Here is a 10422-nt window from a genome sequence, read left to right as displayed (position 1 = left end):
GAAAAGAAAGCACCTTTGCTGGATCAGGGACTGCAAACCACATACTGAAATATAAGCAGAGAAATTGCTCTGCGAAAAACAGAAAAAACCCCGACAGCCAAGGTGGGATGTATGACCAGTGGACAGAAACTGTCCTGCATGCTTTTGATTGAGAAACAGCCAAACCCAGATTCTCAAGAAAGCAGCCCTTAAAAGCAGAGGTGTTTTCTTCAGGGTCCTGGTGTCCCCTGAGTGAGCTTCCTCTTCAGCCCATGTCATCAGCCAAAGTCATGGAAAAGACAAAACAAACAAACAGAAAAATGAATAAGAAAACAAAGGCTATTCTTAAACAACCAACAACAGGTGAAAGAGCAAAAGCAGCCCCCCACAGCCACTGCCACAAATAATGCAGAGGAGTTGTCCATACTCGGGGAAATCGCGGGGGTCAGCATGTCCCTGGTATGATGGAAGGGCCTCCCCTGGGAAAACCACCTGCTTGATCCCGGAGTCTCCCCTGCCGGGTAAGTGTGACTCCCTCCGCCTCCGCCCCACACCAGTCTCACCCCCCTTCCACCGGACACACAGGCTCACTCGCCTAGGCGCACCCCAACACCCTCGGCACCCACTCCTGTCGCAAGCATCCTCACCCTCCACACGACGCTTCCGAATAGGATGGACGCAACAGCGCTGCTACCTCCTCAGCCCCACGAATTCTAAGTTGCAGAACCCCACCGCCATGTTGCCTGGTTTGCATCAGACAAGCCCCGTCCGTGAAGTCAAGGGCTTCGCCTCAGTCCCCAACCCCACCCCATCTCCCTGCCCCCCCAGCTCCCCTCCCAACTTGGATTTTAGTACTGGTGTTCCTCCTTCTCCTCCTCCAGTCCCCCTTCCCCTTCTCCCTTCCCGTGCCCTGGCTTCCTTCCTCACCTGCCCAGTCTCCTCTGTCTCCTGAATTGGTTACCACTCTTTCCTCTCCCTGCAGCTATGGCCCCCCAAACCCTACACAACCCCCCGCCACCCAGCCCAGGGAAGGCTGTGCCAGCCAGAGAGAAACATGAGGGAGGACTTTCCAACAGCCCGCGAAGAGCAGATACAACTCTCTCTTGCTCTCTCTAGCTCTCTCTCTCTTTCCCTTCGGACCCTGGTTGGAGGACACCGAGTGCCATGGCTGCACCTGTACAGTTCAAACCAGTCCCCACAGCCTCCCCCAGCCCTGGACACTGCGGGGGGGAGGGGAGGACCAAAAGTCCGCAACCCCTGGGCCCTTGGGCTGACACCAGCCCACAACACTCCACACGCTGAACACATCCCAGGGCCTGCTTCTTCCCCAGGAGGGCTCCTAGGACAGGGACGGCGCGCCCCCTCGTGGCCGCGCGGGGAGACGCCCAAGGATCCCGCTGTTGAGGGCAGGGCCAAAGGGGACCACTGCTTCTGCTCCCTTAAACCAGGCTCAGAGTTCTCAGCAGGGGGTTAGTGGGGTCCCAGGCTCCCCACTCTGCCACCGCCTGCCCTCCCTCCACCGCTGGGCGCTTCCCCCTGGAGGGGATTTCTGCAGTCAGGTCGGCCTTTGGAGGGAAAATAGCCAGGTCTGGAAAACTAAACAGACTATTTTGAAGAGATTTGGGCAATTGTATGGTCATGGATGGAGAGCCCTAGGGTTCTGATTTGCCTTGTCTTGCTTGCACCTTGAGGTAGTGGTTTACTTTTCCCGGAATGTTTAAATTAGAAAAGATTGGAGGGTGGAGAGGGGGCGTCCAATTTTAGTTGTCACCTGAGATCAATAGTGTGCTGCTGGGTAGAATAATGCCCCCTCCCTAGGAGCTGCCCAGGCTAATGCCAGGAACCTGTGCACATGTTCCATCCTGCAGCAAAAGGGACCCTGCACAGGTGCTTATGTTAAGGACCTTGAGATGGGGAGATGATCCTGGATTATCCAGGCGGCGCCCTGCAATGACAAGGGGGTCTTAAAACACAAAGAGGCAGAGAAGAGGTCAGAAGGAGGCTGTGTGAGGAGGACTCTGCCTGCTGGGGCTGGGGCTGAGCATGGAGGAGGGGCCTCTAGGAGCTGGAACAGGCAAAGAGAAACACTGCCTGCTTAACCTAAAAAATAGAAAGCGCCAGGTATTTTACCAGCCAAATTGGGATTCCTGGGGAATAAAAGGGAAAGGTGATGTGGGACAACCAGCTGGTCTGAGGAAAGTCACCTAACCAGAGCTGTGCAGGGTCCCTGGTGTGGCTTGCAGTGAGGTCCTGCTCAGGGCCTCCATGGGAGGAAAGGCCAGCAAGTCAGGGGGCAATCATTTGAAAGCAGTAGAGGGAACAGGACCTGGAGCTCTCCCAGGCAAAATGACCCCTAATCAGGAGCCAGATCCGTCATCGGAAAATAATCCAGAGCTGACACATGTGAGAACCGCCAGAGAAGGATATGAAAGCTTTTAGTATAAGTTTTCCATCAGTTGTAAATGTTAAACCGAGAAATAGAAAATATAAACAACACCCTCTCTATCTTTAAGAGATGAAAACTACAACGTCTGAAAGGAAATATACTACAAGGTATTGACAGAATTTAGAAAATGCAGAAGAAAAATTTTTGATAGAATTGTATTGACTCTGTAGATCTATTTGCATAGTATTGCCATATGAATTATATTAAATCTTCCAATGCATGCATACAGTTGTTTTTTTCCCCCCATTTGGTCTTTCATCTCTCGCAGAACCATTGCTTCTTATGCTTTTCAGTGAACAAGTCTTGCTCTCCTTGAATGAATTTACACCTGACACTTTTACTGTGTTGTGTGCCATTGTAAATAGAATTGCTTTCTAAATTTCCTTCTCAGATTGTTCATTGCTAGTGCATAGAAACACAACTGATTTTGTATATATGGTACCCTGCAACTTTACGGAATGAGTCTATGGACTCTGATATTTTTGTGTGTGGATGATTTGAGGTTTTTCTATCTTTAGGAGCATGTCCTCTGTAAATAGAGATACAGGTTGACCCTTGACCAATGCGGAGTAAGGATGGTGACTCTCAAGATCAAAAACCTGTGTATAGAGGCGCCGTGAGGGGCGGTAGCAGCGGCGGTGGTGGTGATAGTGGCGGTAGCTGTGAGGGGATTCCGGGAAGATGGTGCTGATTAAGGAATTCCGTGTGGTTTTGCCATGTTCTGTTCAGGAGCAAAGTTCCTGCATTCGTCAGGATGATTGCTCCGGAGGGCTCCTTGGTGTTTCACGAGGAAGCCTGGAACGCATACCCCTACAGTAGAACAAACCATTATGCCTCAGTTGTAACGAGTGTATATATGAAAGATGATTTCTTCATTAAAATTGAAACATGGCACAAACCAGACTTGGGAACATTAGAAAATGTACACGGTTTAGATCCGAACACATGGAAAACTGTTGAAATTGTCCGCATAGATATTGCAGATCGAAGTCAAGTTGAACCAGCAGACTACAAAGCTGATGAAGACCCAGCATTATTCCAGTCAGTCAAGACCGAGAGAGGGCCTTTGGGACCCAACTGGAAGAAGGAGCTGGCAAACAACTCTGACTGTCCTCAGATATGTGCCTACAAGCTGGTGACCATCAAATTCAAGTGGTGGGGACTGCAAAGCAAAGTAGAAAACTTCATTCAGAAGCAAGAGAAAAGGATATTTACAAACTTCATTGCCAGCTTTTTTGTTGGATTGGCAAGTGGAATGATCTGACAATGGAAGAAATTAGGAGAATGGAGGATGAAACTCAGAAAGAACTAGAAACAATGCGTAAGAAGGGTTCCGTCCGAGGCACGTCGGCTGCTGATGTCTAGATGAGTCCCCTGTAGGGTCAGAGACAATATCAAACTGTTTACGTAATCAAGGTCAAGTGAGGGGAACAAGTGCAGCCAGTGATGAGTGAAGAAGGATCTGACCAGTATCTGGCAGTGCTGACGTTTCCCAGATGTGTGCTTGTGATGACATACTCACAGGTTCCCAACCACCTGTGTGTGTGTGTGTGTGTGTGTGTGTGTGTGTGTGTGTGTGTGTGTGTGTGTGTGGCTCCATATAAAACACATGTAGAGCTACAGATCAAGATACACACACTTGTGTATATATGTACATACAAACATACTGAAAGGATTAGTACAATTTCTCCAAAGTACTGTACCTATCTTCAAGAATGCAAAAGAAAATATTTTCAATATATATACCTGGAACAGATTTTAATAATTATCAGAGTAATACCATTGGTGGACAAATTGACTGCAATGTAATACTAGCTGATATGTTTCATAAATGTCAAATTGTGGACCAATATATTTAGCCTTTTATTACTTTTCTGTTCTTTTAAATCTTCCTGTTCTTTTAAATCTTACAAATTTTTATTTTAGTCCCATAAGCAACAGACTCCCACAGAAAAATTTATTCAAAATCTTTTGGTATTCCAGTGAATCTGGAATGTGAACTCTGAATGTATTTATAATGATTTATTTCTGGATGGTTATTATCTTAAATTCAAATTGGACACTGTCTATTAGTAAGGAGTATAGTTACCATCCAATTTTTACCTGTTTGCCCTGAGGGGAAAAAATCCTTTAAAAAAAAATTCTGGTTTTTATTGGATTTTTGTATTTTAAATTTCAATATTTTTCTACATCAAACCTAGCAAAAATGGAGATGATGGTTTGTGATTTATAATAAGCACTATACAATTTTCAGGCTACTCGTAGGCAAACAAAGAAATTGATGAAGAAATGAATAGCATCGTAGGCTGTAGGAAAACTTTCGGAAGTCGAGCACTTCCATGGAGTCTTGTTTCTGAAATGACTGTTTTCTGAAATTAGAGCTTGGAAACTATGCAAATGACCTAGATTCCTCAGAGCTGACAGGCTAGAATACAGATAGTGGTGATGGTTTTGTTTTTGTTTTTGTTTTTGTTTTGCACTTTTCATATTGAAATACACCCCAAGGGGGAGAAGCTGCCTTTGAGATAGTGGAATTTCAGAGGCAGCACAGGCTGATCTCCTTGCCTGGGAGGCCCTGCTGAGATGCCAGTGCTCCACCGCCCATGGGGAGGACACCATTGGAACCTGTCACGAGTGAGCATCAGGAACGTGCTGTTAGCAGCTGCTGCCACCTTGTCCTCCTCCTCCTCCTTCTTTAAGAAAGGCACCATAGCTAGGTAAGATTTTTATCAGCTCTTTCTGTCCAAATCCAGGTTTTCTCCTGTCAGTCCTGGAAGCTTGACCAGAATGATATTGTTGGAGCCTTCCGGTCACAAACTATCTCCTTTAATCTCGTCCTTCCTGCAACACGCTGGCTCCTGTAGTCCTATCACGTTTGTAATCTGACTTGCTGACAGTCCTGCCCACCCTGCTCCTCGTTTTCCCACATGCCATGTCCCCACTGAGGTGGTGGCAGTGAGTCGGACGAAGGTGTTGAGGATCACTGCCGCACCGCGATGCCCTCTTAGCCTTGGCTCCGAACCCCACGTCGAATATGTCCTCCGTGTACTCAGGATCAAGACTGATGTTTACTCTCTGGGCAGTGTTATAAGACAGGTGTTGTCAAAGCATAATCATTGTCTGCAAAATGTTTGCTGCAAGGAAGATTATTGCTAATTTTGTGAAATAAAGAGTCTCACTCTCTCCTTTTAATGGACTAAACTCTCACTGGCATCTGTAACTTCGTTGGGAGCTTGGGCGCACATGGAAATCCATGCCCAGCGCATGGATTCTAATGTTTTCCTAACAACTGTGGAGATTTGAGGGAATGCGTGGTGAATGTAAAATACCTAGTTTACTTGGCAGTCTCTTGTGTAAATTACAGTAAAACAAAGTAAATGAAATTGAAACAAAAAATAAATTTGATCACAAAATGCCAAAAAAAAAAAAAAACCTGTGTATAACTTTTGACTCCCCGAAAACTTAACTACTAATAGCCACTTGTTGACTGGAAGCCTGACTGATAAGATAAAGATGACTAACCCATATTTTGCAAGTTACATGTATTCTACACTGTATACTTCTAATAAAGTAAGCTAGATAAATGAAAATGTTATTAAGAAAATCATTCGGAAGAGAACATATATTTAGAGTAGTATACTGTGTTTATAGAAAAATGCACGTAGAAGTGTACATGTGCTGTTCCAACCTGTGTTGTACAAGGTCAACCCTAGTTTTATTTCTTCCTTCCCCCACTCTTTTTTCTCACTTTCAGTTTTGAATAGTATTTTGGCCGAGGATCGAATTCCATGCCTAGAGAGGGATTCTTGAGTCTCCTCTTGATTAGAACGAACTTTTCAAGTTCATCCCTGACATTAAATCTAAATTAGACCTGCTTTGGGGCTTGGAAATGGAGGGAAAAATCACCCTCCTTTCTTCTCACTGCATTTTAGACTTCCTCCTCAAAATGAATGTCAGGGGGCACCTGGGTGTCTCAGTCGTTAAGCTTCTGCTTTCCGCTCAGGTCGTGATACTGGGGTCCTGGGATGGAGCCCCACGTCAGCAGAAAGCCTGCTACTCCCTCTCCCACACCCACTGCTTGTGTTCCCTCTCATCGTGTCTCTCTCTGTCAAATAAAAAAATAAAATCTTAAAAAATAAAGAAAAGTTCTTGCAAATAGTGCTGAGGACTCAGACTGGCCATTGCTTTGCTCGTGCCTCCCAATATTACACTCAAAAATATGAGCAAGACTTCATACTAGGTAAGACTTAGGACCTTGGTGGGCTAAATATTCAGCAGGCTTTATACCAAACATGGTCCTACCCTACCTTTGATAACATGTGGAGAGGACTGAACAAGAAAATATGAAGTGCAACAGAGTCATCTTACCTTGAAAAAACATGGCCATTTTGAATACTCAAGGTAGCATATGCAGAAATCTAGCCTGGGCTGCCCTGGAGCCTTGTAAGCTTTACACTGCACATTCAGTGTTTCTAGAACGCGCACGTGCACGCGCACACACAGACGCACACACACACACTCACACACACACTCCTCCAGTCCATCTCCGTAGGACTTGTGATCAAATCAGGAGCCAGTCCTCGAGTAGTAGGGCCCAGAGCCCGTGAGCAACAGATGCCTAAACAGGAGCCACTGTCCCTGCTTTTTCTACAGAAGACACGCCTGTTGCGCGGCTCCCTTCCTTGTCACGTGCCCTCTGATCCACGCCCCGCCATGTCTTTCCCCACCCACCCTACCCTCCTGGCCAATGGCCAGCCTGTGACCGGACAGGAAGTGACGTCCACGCCCCCTGGGTTTAGGCCTCCTGTGGGTTCTCAGGCCTGGTTGGGAGAGCAGTGCAGCAAAATAGCTCTTGAAAATGAAAACTATCATCGTAGGACTAAGAACAACAATAAATAGATTCGCAGAATCATGCGAAGGATCTGTACTGGAAATCAGAGCCAAAACTGTAAGAGAACGGGCGCCTGGGTGGCTCAGTCGGTTAAGCGACTGCCTTCGGCTCAGGTCATGATCCTGGAGTCCCGGGATCAAGTCCCGCATCGGGCTCCCTGCTCGGCGGGGAGTCTGCTTCTCCCTCTGACCCTCTTCCCTCTTGTGCTCTCTATCTCTCATTCTCTCTCTCTAATAAATAAATAAAATCTTTAAAAAAAAAAAACTGTAAGAGAACAAAAGGAGAAGCTAGACCCAAAAGGTGTGTCTGGTAAGGCCAGATGTGCGGAACAGGATTTCGAGCGGAGCAAGAGATGTTAGGCGAGTGTCCCGCTCAGCAGCGGGAAGGCGTGGGGATCAACGCCCCACAGGGTCGTGGGAAGAGCGAGGGAGGGCAGGGCCAGGCACCGCTGTGAAAGGAGACCCGACAGAGCCGGCCAAGTCCTGGATGCATTTGGCGGAGACCGCCGGGCACCAAAACTGGGAGCTCGGCCTTTGCCACAGATTCCAAAGAAATACATTCCCAACAGCTAACATTTAAGTGTGTGTGTGTTTGGGGGGGGGGGTGATGACATGTTCCATGACAAGAAATGTAGCATTTCCTTCTGAATGTGGCATGCGAGAGTCCTGTCATTTTGTCGGCAACACAAGATTTCAATTCTATGACACCACATCGTTGTGGATACCGTGACATGATTTTCGGGCTCAATGTGTTCCGAGCCGATGCAGTTAGACAAGGCCGAAGAATCCAGAGTGGCAGCTTGGGGCTAGAGAGCCCCCAGAGAGGACCCGCGCTTGCCTCTGGCTGGGTAATCAGAGAGCTTGCTCCCCTGTGAACTGAAGGTTGGAGCTTCCAGCCCAGCTGGGAATACTGGGTTATAACTGATCCGAGGCCTTACTAAGCTATACTGTGCGAAACATTCTTTCTTACCTAGCTTCTTCCCTGACTTATCCTCAGTATCTATTTTATTTTTGTTTTTTAAGCTTTAAAAGTTTTATGTATGTATGTATGTATGTATTTATTTATTTATTTATTTATTTATTTATTTATTTATTTAGGAGAGAGAGAGCACGCCCCTGCAAGCCTATAAACGGTGTGGAGGGGCAGAGGGAGAGGCAAAGGGAGAGAATCTGAAGAGGTCTCTGCACTGAGCCTGGGGTTCAATTTCAGGACCCTGAGATCATGACCTGAGCCAAAACCAAGAGTTGAAGGCTTCACCAACTGAGCCACCCAGGTGCCCCATATGTTTTAAATGTTTCAGGGATTTTATTTTTAAGGAATCTCTACATGCTTTGTGAGGCTCGATCTCACAATACCGAGATCAGGAGCAATATCTAGTTTATTTTTGTTTATTTTTTTAAAATATTTTATTTAATTATTTGAGAGAGAGTGAGAGAGCGAGCAGGAGAGCATGGTGGGAGACACAGGGAGAAGGAGACTCCTCGCTGAGCAGGGAGCCCGATGTGGGGCTCGATTCCCGGACCTTGGAATCATGACCTGAGCCAAAGCAGACGCTCAACCGGCTGAGCCTCCCAGGTGCCCCAGCAATCCCTAGTTTAAATCAGAGGTGGGAAGATCCTGCCTGAACACCTAAAGTTCATGTTAATTACTAAGGGGGTTGGTAGAAAGAGTCTTTTCTTTTTCTTTCTTTTTTTAGGATAAAAACAAGTTCTGGAGTTCCAGAGCCTAGGTATCTCATAGACAATATGACCTTTCTTCCTGAGAATGGGTTTTTACACCTGTTTGTTCCTGGAAAGTTGGTGTCAATTCCTCTAAGCCAGTTGAAAGGAATTGGCTTTTTTATTCCTCACAGCCAAAAAGAACACACGCCAAGGTCTCAGTGAGAGGATCGCTTATAGGATACGGGCTTTAGTTGTGAGATGTGGGAAAGGATGGGAAGAGGCAGGGTTTGTTCTATATTGAACACTGGCAGCACTGACAATTCTGTGATTGTGGTAAAGAAGTCATAGGCGTTTCCTTAGGGAGGGAGGTCGATGTTTGGATGTCGGTCTGAACAGTATTGTGAGTAGCCTTGTTTTGTCTCATTTCATCAAGGTCTCAAAGCAATCTTGTCTGAGGTTGATATTCTACATGTAAGATTATTTATTTCAATCATGGAAACAAAACAGTCAGGCTGGGAGTGCCAGAGCAGTTCAGGGCATCGGAGGCTGGGATTGTTCTTTGTCCCTGGAAATCCCTAAAACAGAGAACAAAGAAAGAGAGCCCTCTGGTCTCCCAAGCTGTAGCTGCAAACCTGAGTGGGAAACTGAGACTTGGACTAAGTATCTTGAATTTCCTGTGGCTCCATTTCCCATTTCAAAATGGGTCAAAAGGAATTGTTCCTGCATGGGTTGTCCCAGGTGTTAAATTGGTAGAGTAGGCAGCTAGATCTGAGCTGGAGGCAAGGAGGGTGGTACACAGTGCTTTCGTGGTTTCCCACCTGCTGGACTGTCAGATCCAGACCAGCAGGGGCAGAGCATGTGCTCTCCTTTCCAGCGTGTGTCCTACAATAACGTATGGCTTCCTTATAATATATTTACATTGCGGTTTCCATCCCCCAGTAGGGGAAGATGGCCTTGACAGTTCCAGGAAGACCTTTGTTAGGGCCCAAATCTCCCCCTATCAACCAGTAGGCTGAGTCCCTTAGATGATTGGAAACATCTTCAGTTGGAGACCACCCTGGCTGTGACCCATAATCTATGAGACATAAAAAGAAAAGACACCCCTAACCCCGGTGCAGCTCCACCCCGGGGCCTGTCTGCTCTCCCATCTTGAGAGTGGACTGAAGTTCAACCAGGAGTGTAAACCAACTGAGTATACAAGTGGGACTGTACAATTGTGAACAAGAGTATTCCCAGGAAAAGTCCTTCTGGACATTGTTGTTTGAACAGTGGGAATACGGATTGACCACTGTCCCCTGACATTCAGAAGTGGGTTCCCGGAGGATATGTTAGGATCCTCGACAGGGAAGCTCGCAGCCAAGGCCTGTGTGGCGGCCGTACTGCCATCAACTGTTGAAGGAGTTTGGGAAAATCTCTTCTTCTCTCTGGGCCTCACTTTCCTCATG

The 10422-nt window shown here is 46.7% G+C and overlaps 1 non-coding gene across 1 annotated transcript; it reads right to left on the bottom strand.

Annotated features, from left to right (window-relative positions):
• Window positions 1–339: 339 nt before the first annotated feature.
• Window positions 340–508, bottom strand: LOC148161678 (U1 spliceosomal RNA). Its single transcript, XR_015767401.1, has one exon. It is a non-coding gene; the product is annotated as a U1 spliceosomal RNA (small nuclear RNA).
• Between the last annotated feature and the right edge of the window lie 9914 nt (window positions 509–10422).

The sequence above is a fragment of the Eumetopias jubatus genome, unplaced genomic scaffold (assembly GCF_037043125.1).
Source record: "Eumetopias jubatus isolate StellerSeaLion01/CBP00866 unplaced genomic scaffold, mEumJub1_p1.0 scaffold_92, whole genome shotgun sequence".
NCBI lineage: Eukaryota > Metazoa > Chordata > Mammalia > Carnivora > Otariidae > Eumetopias > Eumetopias jubatus.
The sequence above is the reverse complement of the archived record's forward strand: the minus strand, read 5'-3'. Positions and strand labels throughout refer to the sequence as shown.